Raw genomic sequence first — 23622 nt, forward strand, 5'->3', positions numbered from 1 at the left:
TAAAAGAAATATTCCCTCAATGCAATAAGACAAATTATAGGGGTAAGGCCATTTATTATTATAAATCAACAGTAGGCAACCAGAATTCTCCAAATCTGTATCTGTACATAAGAATACAATCTAATCAACTGTCAAAGATCGTTCTAAAGAGTGAAGGATAAACATCTTGCTGTATGGCTTATATCCTGCTCATCCAATTTGTAGTGTATCTCTATAATATCATAGAAAATCCACATAGCTTAAACACTTCCATAATTAAAGATAATAGTAATTTTAATCATAATCTAATTAACAAGTGACTAATTTTAAAGTGAATAGTCCTTCAAAATTCATTATTAAGAAAAAATAAAACCTCTAAACCTTTACCTATACGCGTTTATTAGTTAGAGGTACAGATCGCAGAAATGTTGACCAGCTGTTTCTGGAGTGTGGCCTTTTATGTAAATCACAGCTAACAAAACCCAGAGAGTGTTTTCTCAATTACAGACACTAATTTACAGATAAGTTACTGCACACTTGACTTCTGTTTCCAGCTATGGCAGACTAGGTTGTTTGAGAGCAAATCTCCCACCAAGAACAAAAGGAAATATACATCTGTTTGAAGGCATCAGAGTACTAATGAGACAATAAAAACTGGAGGATATAAGATTTTAGACTGGAGAAAAGTGCTAAGAAGAAAATCTTAGAATTAGCTCTGTCTTCCCCCTGAGATATTTTCCATTTTTTAAGTGGCAAACTGGATGTTGAGAAGGTGAGGGAGCTTTCAGCAGTCTCGCGAGGCTGGGAGACCACAACTGGAGTCCATAGTCCACCAAGAAGGAGAAGCCCTGGCGAACATGTGTTTTTCTGTTGGGAACTGTGAAGGGCTGGCTACTTCTTAGAAGTGAGGGTACAATGGAAATAGATAATCCTGCACAAAGTTTTAAATTCAAGATTAAATGTCTCTACCGGTATGCCTCCCAAGAATATTCTCTCTAGAGCAAGACAGACTCATTCATAGCCTAGCGTTTTCAAACACACTATTGTGTTTCTTTCTTTTAAATCTGCCAAAAAGAAGACAAAATAAAATTGACAAAGATGAAGAACTATCTATCTGTCTATCTAGATCTATCTATTTATCTAGATGTATCTAGATCTATGTGTATATATCTAGATCTATGTGTATATATATGTATGTATGTATATATATATATATATATATATATATATAGAAAGAGAGAGAGAGAGAAAAGGATTCAGATATTTCATAAAACAAAGTTTTCAACTAAATAGTGATTAATATATATATTCAAGGAAATATATAATAATAAATATATGTGTATATCTAAAAAAATAATCATTAAATGAACAAATTAAAACAGATTATTGTAAAGTGGTAATTTCTGTATAGTTTAGAATCATTGAACATTTAGGACATATGACTTATTTTATATTTTTTATGAAGTTGTGCTTTCCAATATGGTAGCCACATTTGATATTGAGCATGTGAAATTGCGGCTAGTCTAAATACCATGTGCTGTAAATGTAACATACATAGCAGCTTGCAAAATTTAGTATGAAAAAATAATGTAAAATACCCTATTAATAATTTTTATATTTATTGCATATTAGTATTATAATATTTTATGCATTTATTCAATTGAATATATTACTAAATATTCTCTCTTGTATTTTAAACTTTCAATTATGGCTACTAGGAAATGTTAAATTACATATGTGGCTTGCATTATATTTTTATTAGCACTGCATAAGGAGTACAAAATTAAAACTTTACAAATTTTTTCCCTTCCTAGAATTAGTAGAAATTCAATATTTGTGTGTTGGAGAAATAATTTTATAGCAAAGATAAGTTTCCCTCTAAATGAAGCAGTATGGAATATAAGAATTTGAAAACATAACTTAATAAGGTGGCATGTTAATATCTGATGTACAAAATATATACTTGTGGTGGTCTTCAAGATGCAAAACATATGATATATATTGAGTAACAGTAAACAAAAAGACTATAATGGCAAAGAAGCATTAAAAAACAGTGGGAGATGAGAAGAAGTTGCATTATGAAAGGCCATATGTTCCATGAATATGATTTTTGAAATGGCCTAAAGGGCAGTGTGAATTATAAACAGTTGTTGAGTCAAGACATTTAAATATCTGCATTCCACACTAGATCTAAAGTTGAGATCTGTCAAGTAACTGATAAGCATAATTAATTCCACTATTATTTACATTCCATAAAATCATTTTCCAATATTGTTCATCGTTATAAAGACAAGTAAATGATGAGTGAGAATCTCTGGGCTCTCGCTATTTCCTCTCCAACAAGTGATCTTCATTTAAAGCACTATAGAAGCAATAGTTTGGAGTTATTCATCTGCACTTTTGCTCCTCTAAAATAATGGTCCCTGGAAAATTTTAATTAGTCTGAGATCATAAATCTTTCCAATTCTCCTTGGCATATTTTTATCACTAGAAAAGTCAGTGTATATTATTTACTTCTTTTGTATATGTGTTAATGCCTATGATGATATGTATTGGTCAAGTTAACTCAAAATTTAGAGACCTATTCCTCTAACACAATAATCTTTTCAGTAGCACAGATATGTGCAATTTACAATTGTGTAATGGAAGTTAATCTCTAAACACCTCTATTATTATCTCTAACATTATTGCTCTCTAATTAGAGCACAACCTGCATTGTTATTGGTTTAACTGAAGATCAATTTCTCAATCACTGAATTGCATAAAGCCCTGAGAGGGATAATACTTACTATTTCTGTCTTCGATTTGCTAGACGTTTCTGACCTGTCAGTACATCTGATTTAGAATAAATGTTAATGCAGTAGCTTATCTTTAATCTGTGAGGAGATCTGACAGCTGAGATTTTGCGATGATGAGCATCTTTGCCATCTCTGCTCATGGATTTTTGTGAATGCAGCTCATTCTGCAACTTTCCCTTCTATAACCTGCTCGCTCCAGTCTCCTGTGATGGGGGCTAGTTGCTCTTACTGCTGCATGCCTCTTTCTTTCAAATGTCATAAACAAGACATATTCTTTCTCTCTACGTCTGTTATTGTAAAGTCGGGGGCGGGAAGGGAGGGTGTCTTTTTGGTTTGCTCTAGAAGCCAATTAATTTTTGCTTTGACAACAGAAACAAAAACTCAAAGTCCCTACACCATTGCCATAATGTTGACCTATAAACAACAAAGTAAAAGGTCCAATAAACTAGCAATAGAAACACCAAGAGCAAAATTTCTTCCTTACAAAGAATATAAAAATCTCATAAGATACCATCTTTAGTTGTTGGTTGGCCTTCTTAGGCCTGTGGTAGCCATGAAGGTGTGCCCCTGGATCTTCTTACTGGGAACAGTTTCCCATCCATCTGCGTAGACTTAGCTGAGAGACCCCCAGCATCACTCTCTTCAGAACCCACCTCAGCTTTCGTGTTGGCCCCTGCTATTTCTAGGCATTTTTCAGCCAATGGCAGTGCACAGTCAGGGTACTAATGACTGGGTATTTCTGTCCAAAGTGACTCCTTTAACAGGCAAATTTTGCTTCCAGACTTTGTCCCCTATGCAACCCAGTCTGACACTTTCTCTATCCAATCCTTTCTATTCACAGGTATCAGATCTGTTTCATTGTCTGAAGGCCGAGCCTGTTCAATGCTTCCCCTATATATCTTTATATATATGTTATCCTTCAATAAAACTCTTACTCTGTGGTGATCCCAGTTTCCTGAAAGAGTGAGCTGACAGACTGAAAGGGCCAGGAAATTTTTCCTCAGTGCCAAATGCCACAGTTGGCATAATTATCAATTATTAAATATAATATCAATTTACTTTAATTTTACATGTAAAAGTTAAACCAGAACTATTTGTCCAAGTACCACTGAATTTTACTAGGATTTATTTTAAAAAGACTAACTTCAAAAATATTTATGACTTGTATCCATATGGTACATCAGTCCTAACTCCTACTTGCTTTTCTTTTAAAATATTTACTATCTTACAAATGGGGCAGCTTGATAGAATGAGGGAAAGTCCACCAAGAGCTATATAGTCACATTTTCAAAATTTATAAATCTTATTTTTTTTGAGAAATATTGTATGGGACTAGAATTATAGAAAATTGGGGGTTTTTTGTGAATGCTAATTTATGAAATTTAGTGTTACTAAACCCTTACATATAGTAAAAGCACACTTGTATTTACAGTATTATTACAATAATAGGGAAGCATTCAGGAGGCTGCCAGGATGTTAGTAATTTAGAGTGTTATTATTGAAAGTCATAGGAGAAGACACCAAAATTGCAAGCATGAGAAGTCCCCCCAATGTCTCCTTTCTAGGTTCTAGATTTATATTATCGAGCATGGAATTTTATGTTTTATGATCACAGGAAATGATGGAATTAGGAAAACACTAAATAAAATAGTAACATGGTCAGCATTTTATATATATATGTATATACAGGTATATATGTATAAAAATTAAATTTATGTGTTAGAGTGTCTCTCTCCCTAGTCCACACCTCCCCTTATAATGTAGCAGCAGGAGAGCAAGAATTTCATTTTTCAATGTATACAAAATTGATAGCAATGCTTGATGCTCAATAGTCATTGAATGAAAGAATAAATGCAATAAAGAATCCAACATCATAATCCAATTAAAAGTTTATCGATAAATTAGTTTCTTTTTAATATTTCAGTAAAATTTTTTTGGTTTGCTTGTTTGTTTTTTACTTCAAAGAAAGTTCCAAGGTGATTATATACAGGGAAAATATATTAAGTCACTTGCTACCACCATTTGAGGTATACTTCAAAGAAGGAGGACAAATAAGTCAGTTCCATCAGAATTTGAAAATAATAGGAAACTATAAAGTCAGAGAATAAGAGATTTTCAGTAAAACTATGGTCATTTATATTTAAAATTATTCTGTAGTAGTAGTCCTGCCTGGGTTGGGTAGTTGTAGCTTTCCATTGACCTTAATCACGGGCCTATGTAATATTAAGAGATACTCTATGGGAGCTCCTGTATTCCAGACGTACTCTTCCTTATCTCTGTTGTGACGTAGCAGTCCAGTTTCCTCTGAATATTAAGGATCAGTCACCCTGGCCAACACAGTAGCTCTCTTCCTTGCCTATTTTAGAGGCAAAAGGAGTCCAAAATGTCTGGATGACAGTCTCCATGACCAGTTCATGGAATTAACGGAATCAGTGGAATTAATGTTGTGTTTCCACGTGAAAACATTCTTTCCTTTGGAGGTAAGATCCCTAGGTCAGTAGAATATAAGGTCATGAGGACAGAAAGGAAAAACTTTGTTAGTGAGTAACAAGAGGTAATGAGGGTGGTGCCTAACACTGACCACAGGCCATGAATCAGTATATATTCACCTGTCCGGTCAATTTTCCTTTCAAGCAAAGTGAATAGCCAGGTGCATTGCTCAAAGTTCTGCCAGATGGGTGGATTTCCTTCACCACTGTCCTCCAGGGATGTCCCAGAAAGGGGCTGTAGTGCCGAAGCTGTCCACTTTCTGGTGGTGACTGCATATTGTGCAGAACCATCTGTAAACCAGGCTCTACTCTTCTCTCCTTCTGTCAACTGAACTCCCCATGAGGACATAAGTGCAAGCTGAGAGAAAGCAGGTAGTGTGGCGAGAGAGGGGACCACGCATATTTGGACCACTTCTTCATGTAACTTACTTGAGCCTCTAGGGACGGATGGAGCCTGATCTCATATAGACCACTTCCATTTGATGACGGAGTGCTGCTGTGCATTCCCAACTTTATGGCTTGGTTGGTTAGATAACATTCAGTTCATAACGGGTAGCTCAGGTCACATGTAACTTGGTGACCCATGGTTTAGAGTCCAGTCTCTAACAAGACCCAGTAACAGGTCAAAAGATCTTTCTCAAAAAGAAGGTAGTTATCTGCAGAGGACAGTAGTATTTTGCTCTAGTATTCTAAAGTTCTGCACTGTGATTCACCTAAAGGATTCTGCACAAGGCTTCAAGGGATACTCCAATTTGCCACCGACACTTCAAGCACCATTGGATTTACTGGGTCATATGACCCAAGCGGCAGAGCAGTTTGCAAGGCACCCTGGACCTGTTGCAGAACCTTCTCTTGTTCTGGGCTCCACTTAAAAGTAGCACCTTTTCAGGTCACTCAGTAAATGGGCCAAAATAGCAATCAAATGAGGAATACGTTTTCTCAAAAATCCAAAGAGACCCACTAAGTGTTGTGCTTCTGTTTTGGTTGTTGGAGGGTCCAGATGCAATAATTTATCCTTTACCTTAGGAGGGATATCTTGATGTGTCCACATACCACTGGACATGTAGAAATTCCACTGAGGTAAAAGGTTCCTGAATTTTTTGTCAGTTTTATTGCCTACCTTTTGACATACAAACAACTAACCAATTAGTCTAGGATAGTTGCTACTTTTTGCTTACTAGGTTCGATCAGCATAATGTCATAAATGTAGTGGACCAGTGTGATATCTCGTAGAAGGGTAAAGTAATCAAGATCTCTGTGAATTAAGTTATGTCATAGAACTGGAGATTGATAAATTCCTGAGGTAGGATGCTGAAGGTCGATTGCTCTCCTTACCAGCAAATTGCTTCTGGTAGTCTTTACTAACAGAGATGGAAAAAAAAAAATGAATTTTCCATCTTAAGAGCTGCATACCAGGTACAAGGGGATATGTTTATTTGCTCTAGTATTGAAACCACGTCTGGTACATCAGCTGCAATTTGAAGCAACTATCTGGTTAAGCTTATTATTGTAATCCGTTCTCATTCTCCAAGATCCATGCCTTCTGCACAGTCCAAATAGGCAAGTTGAATGTGGATGTACTAGGAATAACCAGCCCTGCATCTTTCAAGTCCTTAACTGGAGCACTAATCTCTGCAATCCCTCTAGAAATGCAGTAATGCAACTTTCTAGGTAGAGGCAGTTTTAGTGGCTTCTGCTTGACCTTTTCCAATAAAATAGCCTTCACTTCACAAGTCAGGGAGCCAGTGTGGGATCTGCCAGTTACTGAATATGTCTATTCTAATTATGCATTCCAGAACTGGGGAAATCAGGGATCCTCTGGATCCACTGTGAGATGGACCAGAGCTACCATTCCACTGGTGGGGGTGGGGGAGAGAGAGAGAGGGAGAGAGAGAGAGATTTTAAGGAATTGGCTCCTACAGTTGTGGAGGCTTGGTAAATCCAAAGTAAGCAGGATAGGCTGGCAGACTGGAGACCCAGGAAAGAGTTGCAGTTCAAGTACAAAGGCAGTCGAATGGCAGAATTCCTTCTTGGTTAGGATGGTCAGTTTTTTTCCTATTAAGACCTTCAACTGATTGGATGAAGCCAATCAGTTTGGTTTTTAATCTTTCTTCTTTTTCGTCTTCCACAGCATGACATGATCTCAGTTTCCACCACCCCCTGTGTTAAGGATAAATTAGCTTCTATGTAGTAATTAATAAACACTGAAATACAAGCAGTGGTTCTTTTTCTTGCATAAAAATTCTGATGCAACATCAATATCCAAGCTGCTTTCAGCTTTGGGTTCTGTCTTTTCAACACATGATCTCCATGGTTACCACCAAAGAGGAAGCAAAGTATGGGGAGGCACACTTACCTGTAACTGTTTTAGCCCGTAAGTGTTACATGACATTTCTGGTCACAGTCTGTTGGCCAGGACTGGTCACATGAATGGTTCTGCAAGGGGGGCTGCGAAATATGAGGGAGACAGTGAGAATATTCTGGTAACAAAAATGTCACTTTTTTCATCCTCTTCAACCTGCAAACTACCTAGATCCTTCCAAAGGAATACAAATCAGAGTCCCACCCAGTCATTTCATCAGGTAAAATTTCAGGATCTTTGGGAATTAAGTTCCTTTATCCAGTTCAACTTAATGTGGCTTTTCTTCATCTGGAGATCCATGTTCTAAATAAGCACCTCCCAAACCCAAGTTTTAATAGTGGAACAGGGATAAGGTAATTACAATAAGCAGTACAATTCAAAGAAAAAAAAATAGAAGATACATAATATTCTCTGGTTTATAGTATTTCAGAAATCCCGTTGGGTAAACATTGGAAAGTCTCCTATTCCATAGCAGTGGGGAAGTTTCTTGCTAAGCATCTGATTCTCCTACAAGGGAGTACCCTCTTACCTTAGCTCTGCCTTCCAGTAATCTATCCTTATCTCATTATTTTTTTTGCTACTTCTGAACTGAACATTGGGAACTAGGCCCCTCTTTTTAGTTATCTATTGATGCATAATAAAACACTCTAAAACACCTCCCCCGCAATTTATTGATACTATTTACAACAGGAAAAAGGCAACAGTCCAGGACGGTCTTAAGGGTGCGGAGGCTCGGGGGTAAGGGAGACAGCAGCAGCATGGCGGCCGGACACCAGCCGCCCAACCCTCGCGGAGTCGCTGGGACCCTTTAGTCTGCGTGTGTTAGTTGTAGCCCGCTGCCTCCCCATCAGTCCTCGGGTCTACCCTCCCTCCTTCCATTCACCGACATTGCCAGCCCGACGGTCGGGTTGGCGGGTAACTCCCACCCCAGCCCATCCCCATTCCCCCCCCATCCCCTTCCCCACCCCACTACCAAGCCTGTGGGCCGGGACCATGGAGGACATGAAGCTGGAGTTCCACTCGCTCCCACAGTGCAAAGAAGACACCGAGGAGTGGGCCTACCCTCTGAGACGAGGGATGCAGGAAGTTTTGCCTAGATTGTTTTTAGGCCCGTATTCTTCTGCCATGAAAAGCAAGCTACCTATACTACAGAAACATGGAATAACTCATATAATATGTATAAGACAAAATATTGAAGCAAACTTATTAAACCCAAATTTCAACAATTATTTAGATATTTAGTCTTGGATATTGCAGATAATCCAATTGAAAATATAATACGTTTGTTCCCCATGACTAAAGAATTTATTGATGGGAGCTTACAAAATAGAGGAAAAGTTCTTTTCCATGGGAATGCAGGGATCTCCAGGAGAGATGCATTTGCTTACGTTCAAGAAAGAAGATTTTGTATTAATCCTAATGCTGGATTTGTCCATCAACTTCAGGAATATGAAGCCATCTACCTAGCGAAATGAACAATAGAAATGATGTCGCCCCTTCAGATAGAAAGGTCGTGATCTGTTCATTCTGGCACCACAGGCAGTTTGAAGAGAACACATGAAGAAGAAGATGATTTTGGAAACATGCAAGTGGCGACTGCGCAGAATGGCTGATTCAAGACCAACAGTATAGAGGATGTGCATTTCTATTTGGGAAGGAGAAAATACAACAGACAGTAAGAATGTAAAACGGTAAAAATGCCAGTAGTTTCTTTTCAACTATATGTTGCTTCTAGACGTGTTTCTCTGCAACTTGTTGAGCAACATTTTAAGATGTTGGACTTCTGCAATAGATGGCACTGATGGTTTTATTCCTTTCTTTTTTTTTTTTTTTTTAATTCTTTACAGTTTTATTATAAACCAAGAATTTTGGACTTGCAAAGAGGTGTTATTGCAATAATGCACTTTTCATACTTGCAATTTATTTGTATGATATAAAGTTGTTACTTTAAACAAAATGCAAGTTAGGGGGCATTTGTTTATAAAATCTGGGTAGTTTATAACAAAAAAATTTCCTAAAATTTGCTAAAAATTCATTTTGTGTTCTATGTATTACATTTTAAAAATAATATTACAGTTCAATTTTATGATGGAGCCTCTTACAGAAGCATTAACAAACGCAGGAATCTGCCACATTTCTTTTTGAATATAATTCAGTAGCTTAATTATCTTTTAATTTTTTAAACTTCTTGATCCCTTATTAATAATCTTTAAATCATGACATTAGCCAACTGTTCTTACTTTAACATGATCCAAGAATTGCTTCTTTTCCTATTAGCTTCCTAATTTTATTCTATAGAAAAAAAAGTTTAATGAACAAAGGAAAATGTTTTTTGCTTTATAATACCAGATGCTCAAAAACAAGGAGAGTTTTAAACTTTCAAGTGACTGACTTTCCTTTAGCATTCTTAAAAGCCAGATGTTGTGTTTGTTCTTTTCAGAGCTGTGTAGCCCATTTTTTCTTTGTCCAGAATGGTTCTAAATAGAATATAATAAACCAGTGTAGCACTATTTTGTTTTTTCTAAACAAAGCCCAAGAAAGAAAAGTACCTTGCCTAATTAGAGAATATAAAAAATAAATCTTCATGACCTCTAAATTAGTATGTAGAACAGTGAAAAGTTTTGAATGTTTTTCTGTAATTTCTTTTTTTGAAACCATAAATTAGTTCAAACTGAAAGTCTTAAGGCTTGAAGAAACCTTAGTAAATTATTTGGAATATGGAGAAAAAAAAAAAGGCCACAGTCTAATCTGGCTTTTTGGACCAAGGCATTTTAATTAACTGAGAATTATTATAGGGCATGTGATTCTCAGAGCCTTTTGAAACCCCAACTCTTTGTGCTTGGAGAACAGAATTAGTTGGTTTTCCCAGCTCCAAAAGGCTCCTGATACCTGAGCCATCTCAATTCCCTTTCACTTCTTTTTGCAAACAAGCATCATGAAGCCTGAATTCATGTCTTCCTGATTAACATTTTGCCAAATGAAGTTAAAATTATACAACAGAAAATATCAATATCCAATTTTATGTCCTCTTCCTGTATAGTTACAACCTTATTAGGCACATAGACTGCTTTTCTGGTTGTCTTAGATGATAGCCTATTAACCAAAATTGCAACTGTGTAACATTGTTCTCCATCTAGCAGGCTTTTGACCTCAGTTTCCTCCAGATCTTCTGTTCATCTATGTAGTTTTCTCATATTAGCACAGTTCCCCTGCTGATATTCAAAGATAAGAGTTTGGAGAATGCTCAACTACATACAATTAATTACCTCAAACTGGAAGTAAGATACACGTTCCTATTTCTGAAGAGTGAGTCTTAACCAAAGGAGGCTTGGAAATACAGTCTTTCTGAATGACAAAACTAGTGCGGGAAACATATTGTACATTGTCTTTAGTCTATAATTGCATTCTTTCTTACTTCCCTTTGATAAACTGTATTCTAACTTCATTTTCTTCAAAAAAATCTCTTACATTCAAAATTTTGTACTATCTAAATTTTCTTCTCTCTATACTGTTTTCTTTCAAGTGAATTAAATGTTCATTATCCACATAGTATAGACACATGCCATTTATTTTATTTTATTTATTTATTTTTCCATTTTATTATTTTTTTAACATCTTTATTGGAGTATAATTGCTTTACGACGACGTTGTGTTAGTTTCTGCTGTATAACAAAGTGAATCAGCTATATGTATACATATATCCCTATATCCCCTCCCTCTTGTATCCATTATGGCATTTAGCTTTCACAGCTGTCCTATTATAGAAGTTTACCTAATTATATAAAAGAAAGCAAGTCTAGTATATGATGAAGCAGATAGAAAAATTGTCCCAATTTTTCTATACCAAAAAAATGTATAGTAAAGGGTGTCTGACTCAAAAATAAATGCTCTGTGTATTGTATGATGCTAGTTTAAACATACCCAAGTCTGTGTCTTCAACCCTCATATTGATGGAGGATCAATTTACACAATGAGATTCATACTCTTTCTGACCTTTATAACCACGAGTCTGAACCACCTCACCAGCCTGTCACAATTTTCAGTCCCCTAATTATCTCAACCTCAGTAGTCTCTAACCCAAATACACTGCTTTTTTTTTTTTTTTTTTTTTAATCATTTCTTAAAGAACATCTCCTTTGAGATGCCCTTAATCACGCAAGCTAAGACTCCTGCGCCCGTTTTGGGAGCCCAGACAAAGTGAAGTGGATTGAGAGCACCAGAGTCACAACAAACTTCAGCCTGGATCAAACAAGAAATTAGATTCTGGCATGCAATCCCATCAAAGGGCAAGCACACGTGCTGGAGATACCAGACCAGAGCAAGCAGATATACAAGAAAAGACTCGGAGCAGAGCCTAGGATGTACCTTCTGCATTAGAGTTTAGCAGCTTTAGAAACTGCAGGTGAACGTTTGGACTGTGTTGTGAGGCAAAACTCTACGGGGCTGACCCAGATGTTGACTTCTGTGTTTTAATTAATGGCAGTGACATATTCTGGTTTCTCATGATTGTATTCTTGAAACTAGCTTAGAGCCCTAAATCTTTTTTTTTTTTTTTTTTTTCTGGACCAATTATCATTTCCCTGCAAATTGAAAAGTTTTTATTATCTTGCTCAACCTACTCCTATAACCCTATTATCTTACTTCAACCTACTCCTATCACCCTAGCCCAGACACTTAGCTGTTTTTACTTGGCTTATTGCAATTACCTCTTAGCTTGTCTTTAACTTATTTATACAATCATTGCCAATTTTCTGTCCAGTAGCCTTTCCTGTTCCTATTTTTTCTTCACTAGCAAACACATCTTCAGATCTTTCAAGCTGGAAATCCAAAAACTTGCTCAGAATTGTAAATAAAGCGCGATTTGTACCCCGATCCTTCTTAATGAAAGATGGGGGAGAGAACCAGGAATTCCTAGAAAAGTTGCCCTCCCTTAAACACACACATACACACACACAAATACACAAACACACATGGACCAAAACACCATTTTCTTCTTCACTGGCAGTAATTGATTGCGTTTTCATGAGGCATCTGGGACTGCTAAACAAGCTGACCCTGAGAAGAATATGCTAACACAGCAAGGATGACAGACCAAAAATAGGAAAAATTCTTACATCTTTGGTAATGTTGAACCACTGAAGCAACCCTAGAAATTTTTATCTCCTAAACTTACATCATATATATATATATAATTAATGTTATTGTTTAAGCCACTATTGTTTGGGTGTCCTGTTTCTTGCAACAGAAAGTGTCATAAGCGATGAACTTCTGAGTCTTTTTCATTTATTTCTACTTTTCAAGTCAGGCTCGTCATTGCTGTTCAGATGCGACATACACATTTTAACTTTGCTCTTGCCCTTGCGATACCTCCTCCTGGGCTGTCAGGGCTCTCCACATAGTCACGTAACCAAAATCATTTCCATGTACCAAAGTTCAGTTTAAACAGGATACATTAGCAAGCTTCCCTTTATTGCCCTAACCAGATATAACCATTTTAGTTCTAAAATTTCACACACTCTGAACTTTGAACCCTGAGACACCTGTCAGTATTGGCAGAAAGCAGTTTTGGATTTCCACAGACCTGAGTTATCAAAGTCCCTCTTTTACTTAGCAATTATGTGATCTTAAGAGATTTATTGAATCTCTCTTACTCTCAGATTACTCATTTAAAAAATGGATATAGTGACACTTTTTTGCTGGATTCTTAGGAAGATTAAATCCCAATTCTTCCCTTACAAACCGTGCAATTTTAAGAAAATCCTACTTAAGTTTCCACGTATATAAAATGTGGAGGGTAGTAACAACCACCTTACAGATTTTTATTGAGGATTAAATGGGTTAATAAAAGTCCAACACTTAGAATGGTGTTTGGCACAGAGACAACACTGTCTACATTTTTTTCTATTATTAGTAATGCATTGCCTGACACTGAAATATATTCTTGATAAATGCTAACTATTGTTATTATAATCACTATTTTTATATTTTTCTTAATATTTTCATTTGTTTGCTTACCTAGAAAACATGTGCCATGTAGATCCTAGCACTATGCCCATAAATAGATCTCAGCAGATAGTTAAAAATTATACTTATTCTTCAAACACAAAGAAGTGCAAAATATCTACACGAAGTGCAAAATAATTCTAAGAAAAAATCTTTAAGAATTTTTTGCCCCAGATATTAAGAAAAATGAAAGCTGTCACTGAAGTGCTTATAAAAATAACAACAGAATTGAATCAATATAATTATCCATTGATAAAGGATTGACTAAATAATTAATGCTACACTCAGCCAAAAAAAAAAATCAAACAGTTATTAAATAGAAGAGTATTTTAAAATATAGCTTTTTATTATTATTCAGGTATGGCAAGACCAACAGATCAAGAGATGATTGCCTTTGAAAAGATAGCCTGTTATATTCACAGATTCTAAAAGGAGGAGCATGGGGAGGGGGCCACACAGAAAACACCAGAGTCAGTTAAAGGCAGAGAGTGAGGGGAAAGCAAGGACATGAGTCTTTATTGCAGTTTCTAAGGGAAGGAATGGGTGAGGCAGAGAAGGCAGGCTTAGAATTGGCTAGTTTTTAGTAATTTCCACAGACTCTGGGTTATAGGGGGTCTGTCTCTAGTTGCCTGGTACCTGGTCCTGAGATGATTAGGGCAAGGGAATAGCGTGTGAGCACCACAAAGGAGGTAGTTGGGGGTTTGAACTCCGAATTTATTGGTTTGCATACTAAAGACATGCTTGCAATTGGTTTGCCATCATTATGGATTAATTATCTCTGGGAGAGCAATGTCTCCAGGCAACAAGATCCTAAAATGTCAAAGCATCAAATGCAGAAATTAGAAAATATGGTATTATAAAGAGGTAAATCAGTATGACGTGGAAAGAACTCCATAGAATTTTATAACAAACTATTGTGTATGAATTTGTTTAACCTGCAGCCGATCTGTGGTTGTTCAACAGTTTTCTACTGGGATGTCCAGAAACATGGTACTGACTCTTGCAAATTAGGGATAAAGTGTATTAGCTTGTGGTTTATGATGTGTAAAGTCTAAAACTCACCTTTTGTACTAGCTTGCTTACATTGTTTATTAAATGTGTATAGACGATGGTATGCACCTGGTTTTAGCCAGTTGACCAGTAGAGGATAAAAGACTAGTAAACTTGTTCTTTGGTTCATCTGAGACTAAGGTGTTTCATATCTATTTCAATGATTCACAATCAGAAGATGGGATATCTACTGTGTAACTGAGAAGGGACTCTGAGATCTGCTTCTGGAAAATGAAAACTTCTCTGATCTTTGCTTGGCTTACTTATCTTGGTATACTGTGTATCTTCATCAAAGCCTTTATGAGTGTACCCTATGGAGTTTCCTGAGTTCTCTCAATCACCTGACCCTTTGTAATTGCTGAAACAATATATAATACCATCTGTCTTATTTTTAAAGACAAATATGTGTGTATATATGTTTTATAAATACACACTGCAAAAAATTAATAAACAGAAACCTCAATTAATTAGAATTGGGAGACCAGAGCAGGGAGCTCTGAATGTATAGAGTTTAATAGTGAATGTAAGTAATAAAAGTGAGTTGAAATATTTAAATGTTTAGTACATAACTATTCCCTTTTCCTTAGCTTAGGATAGTATGTAAGCCTCAATTACCTGACTGTCTGGGAGTCTCATATTTTCTGTAGAGCTCCTATACTTACTGAATTAAACGTGTTTTTCTCCTGATAATCTGTCTTATGTCAATTTAATTATAAGACCAGCTGAAGAACCTAGAAAGGAAGAAGGGAAAATTTTTCTATCCCTACACCACATAGGATCTTCCAGTTGTAACTTGACTGACCATTACTTTGACTTGCATATGTGTACTTTTATTCAGTCTCATTTTCCAATTTCTTGAATTTTACAGTGCTTTTCTTGTTTTTCCATTTCTAAAGGTAAATTACAAGGGTGACCTATAACTAATTATGAGGTGTATCCTAAGCACTGAGTCTCTAATGTCAATGCCTTCCTGCCAAAGGCCACCTGGCATACACCTGCAGTTGAAAAAAATTGTTATGCTTATTGCTCAGTGTAACAATGGGGCAGCACAGTGTGGAACCACAAGGTGATATTTCACTAAGGTGATATTTCACTGAGAGCATGTTACAGAGGACTTAATATCGGAGTTGGACTCTAGGTGATCTTGGAATGTACATTAAGTTAAACCATTAACTTTCTAGAAAGTTTTGTTTTTCTCTTTTTTATTAAGTTGTATCCTTCCAATTTTCAGTCTTGGATTATTTTGTCAAAAAGAATAATCGAATGTATGATTTAGAGTAGGTTAAATAAAGACAAGAAACCTGATACCTGAGTTGAGTACGTTATAATATTTATATCTAACCCATACCAATTATTTAACTAATTTCTATTGAACGGAAAAATGAATACCATTTTTTTGTATGTGTGGTAGTGGGTGTGATTGGAGGCTTTAATACTTACTACTTTAATATTTACCTAAAATCTTGTCTTTCTAGGAAAAGCTCCACTCAGTGTCAGGAGACTGTAGTGAGGTTATCCACCAGGCAGCTCTGTCAGAAGTGGTCACAGACTCCATTCTCCTGGAGACTGTGCTTGATCCAGCGACGGGCACATAAAGGAATCTGGGTAAATCAGAGTGTGTGAAGAGAGTAAGAAGGTGGGGAGACTTGATATTTCTCAGTCCCCGGAATCGTATACACCAGGTGAACTCAATAATCTCATTGAAAAAGACTGTCTGAGAAAGAAACCAAATCATCACGAAGAACCATGAGAGAGAACGGTTATGACTAAGAAACAGTCCTGAAACACTGGATCCATCTGTGCCTGAAAGAAGTATTATTCCTTCAACTTTAGCTACATAAGGCAGTAAAACACCTTTTTTCCTCTTTAACCTAGTTTCCATTGAGTTTCAGTCATTGCAGTGGAAATAACAATAAACAAATTCTAATACAATTATTTGCTTTTCTATATGGGAAAATGCAGACATTCCTATTGGGAACTTTTTTTTCCTCTAGTTAAGATCGAGCAGTTTGGGAGGATTTCAGCCATTTTGGACAGCTATAGAAACATAATTTTATCATGAGATTTTCATGTGAGCATTCTATAGAAGCTGACTGTGTGAAAATAATTCTGACACCAAAAAAGGTAGTTTTTAAGGGGCTATTTTATTCACATTGTAGAAAATATAATGTTGTATGCACTTTAAATAATTCAGGACAGAAGAAATTTAGTGATAAGTAATCGAATGAAAGCACATACATCAAAACATTTTAGTGGGGATGTATAGCTTCATAAATACTTATTTCTGATGACTTCAATTTTCTTACCTGCATTTCTCAATGAATAGTTTTATTTTAATTCTAATGACAGTTTGAAAAACTACTTTTATTATTTTCAACTGGTAAAAACATTTAGAAAATAATGTCAATGAAACACTGGCTTTCTAATATGATACACTGCAAACTTTTAAGTTTGGTCATCATTTGTTTCAAAAATTCTTGCTGGCTTTGTGAGTAGGTGGAAAGTTTAATGAGGACAGAAAATGAGAAAGGTGTGGAAAGCCTTCCTCTTTGCCTCCTGTCTACCTAGCCTTACCTGGGTGACTCAGATGATCTCATCCCTTATGCTCCATTTCCTGAGCTAGTAATTAAAGGGATTATGACTTCCAGTGGTTTTTGAATTTAGTTACAAATGCCATAGCATTGATAACTGTTAACGGAGAAATAAAGACTAAGTGATATACATGTCTTGTCTTTACAATATCTCCATCTTTCTTCATCATTATCCATAAAAAGCTCATGCAGAGTTTTAACAAACTGTTTCTACCACTCAATTTCAAGTTTCTCAGTTTTAAAACATTTAAAACGACATGCTTATCTTTGCCAAGTCTCAGGAAATATTGTACCTCTGCCATTTTGAGAACTGTGCTAGATGATTAGAAAATCTTCAGCAAGATGACTGTTGGTGAACATTGAATGTATTTAACTATATAGAAAATTAAGAATAAACCAAAGGATAACAAAATAAAGTACAAATTTGTATTTCTAAATTTCAAAAAAATGAAAGCAAATAGATGATATTGTGAATTACATAGTGGGCTATTAAAGAAAATAAATTTTTAGATGAAGTTATAGAACAAAAAACAGTTTTAAAATATGCTTGTATTTAAGGTAGAAACCTGTATCAAATCATGAAATGTCTCTCACCTTGCTTAGGACTACACCACAATAAGATGTAAGGTATATAGGGAAGTGGCTTCTTATTAGTATGTTTTCTAATACGCTGAAGCAGCAGATGGTGGACGTACTTAAGCTTTATAGCTTGTGTTCTAATCAAGAAGCTTATTTATTCCTTTGTTCTAAGTTTCTACAAAATCAAATGCACTAGATAAATTGATGAATGTAACAAAATTGCAGAACATCTTGACTTATTCCAAATATATAATACCCCTACCTCTCTATATATTTCTATAGATCTGTTCAGCTAGAATTCTTTTGGCCATTGGATAAGATCGCATTGCCCTTTCCAGTAGTAAATGCTTTGTAAATCATAATAAAATGTGACTTAAGAGTAAGAACCTTTAGTTCTCAGGATTTTATTGTCCCAAATAATTTTAGCTTCTCAAGAAAACAATTTAATAAGCACCATGTATCTAGCACCATCCCTAATTCTAGCTTATAAATTATTGAAAATTATTTTGGTTGTTGTTGGTAAAGGCAGTCTCACACACACAGTCTTTCCACCACCCACTTGGTTGCTTAAGGATGGACCTTGGGTTTGCGATACTTCCTTACCAAGAGATAAAGAGCTCACACAGCCTGTGCTGGGCTTATCATCTTGTGTGGGAATATTTTCCACTGTTTCAAGCTCAGTGAGTATTCTTTTGTTCTACTTAAGTGTGTGATCTTATATCACCATGCCAACCCCACTGCTATATCTGTCTTCCGTGGATGGAGACCCAATCCTTTTGCTACAGCATAAGAGTGTGGGGCATAGGTGAATTGCCCTGCCAGTAGAGACCCACTGGGCACTGGTACCCAGACCCACCACTGAAGCGTCTCTAAGTAAGTAAAGCGTTGTTCCATCCAGTACTTGACTCTGTTGTGTTTTCCTTGCCAACTCTGATACCAAGATGCAATGAGCAGAAGTGTTTGGATTTCTATTTCTGAAGGTTGACATAGTGATGACCTTTGCTATCCTCCATGTGGCTGGAATCCTCCCCTGGGATTGATAACAGGTATATGATATTCTGCTTAACAGTTTTTTTGGTAGTGATTTGGTCTACAGATCCTCCTAAATGGTGCTCAGTTAGTTGGAGTATATTTGTAATTACTCTGTGGGCCAAGCATCATGCTAGAAGTTAGGGGTAACACCACTGAACGGGAAATATGACCTCTGCTCTCTGGATGATTGCATTCTGTTTGGAAGATAGTCAGAAAGCAAATAATTCTAATTTGTTAAGCAGAGTCTCTTGTGTCACCAGTTCGATAGGGTCATCTCCTTCATTCATCTCCTTCATTTTCCATGAGAACAAACTGGCAGCTTTGATAAGCAGGTATGCCTAAATTCAGTGACCTGGGATCTTAGGTGTTTAGGAGCACAGGTTCCATATTTGCAGTTTTATTTTTAAAATATTTTTTAAAATCTAAGCTAACAAGGGAATTCATTGATAAATTCTGTATACTTTTAAACGGCATAAGCGTTGTCCGATTTACTTGTTTATGTTATTGAATGCTAGTTTTACTACATCTCTTACCAGATTTCCTGATTAGACTCATTCCTATAAGTGAGTGTTCAGACCATAAAAAAGAATATAATAAAAATGTAAACGTGACACCACCAATGGCATTTCTCAAAGATGAGCTCTGATTCCTGTGAGCAGTGTTCACACTGGAAGAGAGGGAGGCTTTTTTCATGTGCTTCAACACCTGAGCTCTTGTCATGTTATCCTGTAATTATGGGTTTGCCTGTAGCCAAGCTCCATTTTCCCATCTCTTAAGGCCATTTCTTGTATCTATTTAATGTATCTAGTGAAGAAATGAGCTAATGGGTTTATTATTTAAAGACTTTTGTATTAAATCACTATATTATATCAATTATATTTTTACAGGGTATGATTATATTATACCAGTGACTTTTATATTAAAATCTATTCTGGAATTGGCATTCTCATTTCTTTTTTTTTTTTTTTTTAAAGAAATTCACGTTCTTTTATTTATTTATTTATGTATTTATTTATTTATGACTGTGTTGAGTCTTCGTTTCTGTGCGAGGGCTTTCTCTAGTTGCGGCAAGTGGGGGCCACTCTTCATCGCGGTGCGCGGGCCTCTCACCATCGCGGCCTCTCTTGTTGTGGAGCACAGGCTCCAGACGTGCAGGCTCAGTAATTGTGGCTCACGGGCCCAGCTGCTCCATGGCATGTGGGATCTTCCCAGACCAGGGCTCAAACCCGTGTTCCCTGCATTAGCAGGCAGATTCTCAACCACTGCGCCACCAGGGAAGCCCGGCATTCTCATTTCTAAACACCAAGTTTCTGGCACAAATTAACAGTAGCAACATCCCCTTTCAGAAGTCATGGTTTTAATGATAAATGAAGATAGCAAATAAAAGGATGATTTACTTCATAGAAACTTAGAAAGTATTAACATGGTGTCTGGAGATTATTTATTCTAGGCCTGACATATCCTCATCCTATTCCAAAATGAATATTCTGAGTACAACTTTTAATTTAAGAAAGAGGAAAAATGACCTTTTAATTTTTTTTAATTTTATAAACTGTGAACGGTGTGAGGGTTGACTACAGGTGCAGTGTTGTACAGAATATTTCTAGACCTTTTTCACTTTTCTTGACTGGAGCACTATGTCACTTGATTAGTAACATCCCAGAAACAACCTTTTGAATCAAAGCACTCCCTATACCCTTCAAATAGGGAAATTATCAGGGAAGAGACAATCTTGCAATTCAAATGTAATGAGACAGATGTTTTTCTGTGTCAGCTTTCTTTACTCTGTATGAGCTCCCAGTACTTTGTGACTTTCTTCCCTAAATATTGAGGCTTGAGTCACTTCTCACACACCAAGTATACAGCAGTTGGGCAAATAATTAGAATTACAGAGAATTTACATATCAACCAAGGGCAAGTTGAACAAGAGAATGCAGGTTATCACTGGTATGCTTATTTAATGAATAAAAATTCTAAAGTAGTCTTGACTGTACAAGTCCAGGAAATCTGACTTAGCATTGATTGAAATCCTGCTTCACATAAACATTTTCCATTATTTGTGTAGTTCCCATAGTAAAAAAGTGCCTAATGCCAAATAAATGTAATCATTATCATTTCTAGAATGAGTCGTATGAGAGGTTGTATTACATAGTTTGCTGAGTGTTGAACGTCCAGTTTCCTGCTAAATCGTCTTTTAGTGGTAGCTCATTCCCACTTTTGCCTGAAGCTTGCTGTGCTTAAAGACCTAGTTAGATGTGTTCTCACCTCTGGTAGATGAAGGATCAACTTTATAGATTTCAGGATGAAACAATTTATTACCATTTTCTCACCTTCTTCATAACTGTTAATCTAGCTCTTCCAGTCTTCTTAGTGGTCTTAGCATGTGGCCTTGCATAGATACACATTATTTTTGGTTGTTATGCTGTCACTTTCCTTCCATGTGTGGAATGTGTCACTGAAAGAGGACCGTGCGCTCGAAGGAGCTGATGTGGCTTTTCCTGCGACTGTGTAATTATCTGACTTCATTTTTCAGTTTTAGTTTTTGTCCCGGCTTTTTCTTTTTCTAAAATGATAACTGCAAAGGAGAACAGAGTGCACCATTTCTAACTGAGATAAAGTTTATCACCCTCTCATTAGCTGAATAGTATTCTTCTTTGACATTCTGGTCCAAACATTAATAATCTGGAGGCTCTGGGGAAAAATCCACTTGCAAGATCATTCAGCTTATAGGAAGAATCCAGTTACTTGTGGCTGTAAATCTGAAGTTTCGATTTCCTTGCTAACTCTGATTCAGGCAATGTTCTCAGCTTCTAGAGGCCACTTAATTCCTTCTCACTTGGCCCTCTCCATCTTCAGAGCAGCAAGGGCACACACATTCTCTTCACAGTTTGAACCTGTCTTACTTCCTCTTCTGCTACAGACCAGAGAAAGCTCTCTTCTTTTAATGGTTCCTGTGATTACAGTAAGCCCACCGAGATGCCATGCAACATAGCATAAGCCTGAGGTGATAGATAGCTTATCGTGTTAACACCTTTTCAGGGATTAGGGTGGAATATCTTTAGTTGGGGGGCAGTTTAGAAATTCGGCCTAACACACATGACATGGGAAGTTACTTTGGATACTATAGCATAACAGTTAGATTATGTGCTCTTGAGGTAGACGTTCTCCTGTATTTATACTGCTTGTTGTTCTTTGACATTTTTATCTTTTCCAAACAGTGGTTTCCTCATTTACATATGTGGTGAATAACACCATAGAACTCATAAGGCTGCTGTGAGAATAAAATGAGATGGTGTTTGGGAAGCACCTGACATTCAGCACTCTATAAAAGTTATAATTATTATTTTTTTGCTTTATTTTATCTATAAATGCTATTTCATCTTCAAAAAGTCATTTCCTTATTTTCTTACTTGATTCTCACAAGCCGGTAAAATAATTATTGAAGTTAAATATGTATTAAAAAGTAGTTGAAGTAGGTAGGATTCAATTTTAGGGTTTTTTTTTTACTTCTACTTATATATTTTTTCTTTGCAGATTTTTAAACAGAGACTGTTAAGATTCTTATTTTTCTTTTAGTTCATGCCGTTTATAGCCTTATATAATTCCTTTTCAAGGATTAAACCACATAGACAAATTAAAATCATCATTGCTTTAGAAAACTTGTTATTCCTACATATTTTGTCCATATTTCTCTAATTTACCACGTGATTTTAAATGATTTTTGAAAACTGCATCTCTACGTGTGTTTCTGAATTTCTTTTAAAATCCCATTACTGGAAATACTGTAATAGCATAATATAAATTCATCCATTTGGCCGTAAATAGGGCTAGATCATGAGCTTAAGTTAAAATTGTAATTTAAAATAAAATGATGGACACTTGATTTCATATTTCTTATTACTACTACTCAGTCTAAAAACCACTAACTATCCATAGAAAATCCTGTTGTACTTTTTATCTTCATGCTTTCCTGATTTTACAGTAACCTAAAATCAAGGGTTGAGTTTAGCCTGTAATATGTATAATAATAGTGTTTACTTTTATCTTGGAGTAGAACCAAAATTATTAGAGCCCAAAGTTCAATCACCCAGCAGGAATTTAATTCATACAGAAGGACCTGCCCAGTGGGTTCGTGAACTACAAGGGAGATCCCTTGGCTCTCAACTGCATCTCCTATGTCTCTCAAACCAGAAGGAGAGGGCTGCAAATGCTGTGGAATCTTCTTTCCTCCACTCTGTAATTTCCTGCCAGTGTCTCCCCAAACTTGTCCTTAGGTGGAAGGCAGTTGACAAGGGATTCCTGTGACTATAATTATCAGGAGACATTCACAAAATTGATCAGAGAACCAAAGCAGATAAATAATGAACACAATATTGTTAATCATTATGCCTTCAATTCATACTGCCTAATCTATTGGAAAACTTTCTTTACACTATACTGGTCAATAATTTGGAGAAAAAAAAGTCTTAATACTTACTAGCCTTGTACAATTTTAGGAACTTACATTTTGCAAAGCTAAAGTTTTAATAACATTAGATATTGGTAGGCACGTTTTTATATTGTAGCACCACTGTATCCTAGTAATGCCATATAATACACTCTACTTTTAATTTATATTTTTAATTATTTCAATAACCATACAAACATACTGATCATATATTTTTATATTTTTAAAATCCCTCCATTTATGTTGGTATTGGGCAGAATCCAAAGAGTTGTTCAACAATTTTATAACATAT

At 36.0% G+C, this 23622-nt stretch overlaps 1 pseudogene; it reads left to right on the forward strand.

The window, feature by feature from the left end:
• The first annotated feature begins 8621 nt into the window (after window positions 1-8621).
• LOC132365517 (serine/threonine/tyrosine-interacting protein-like) lies at window positions 8622-9241 on the forward strand (annotated as a pseudogene).
• Window positions 9242-23622: the final 14381 nt, after the last annotated feature.

This window comes from Balaenoptera ricei, chromosome 4 (genome assembly GCF_028023285.1).
Source record: "Balaenoptera ricei isolate mBalRic1 chromosome 4, mBalRic1.hap2, whole genome shotgun sequence".
Lineage (NCBI taxonomy): Eukaryota > Metazoa > Chordata > Mammalia > Artiodactyla > Balaenopteridae > Balaenoptera > Balaenoptera ricei.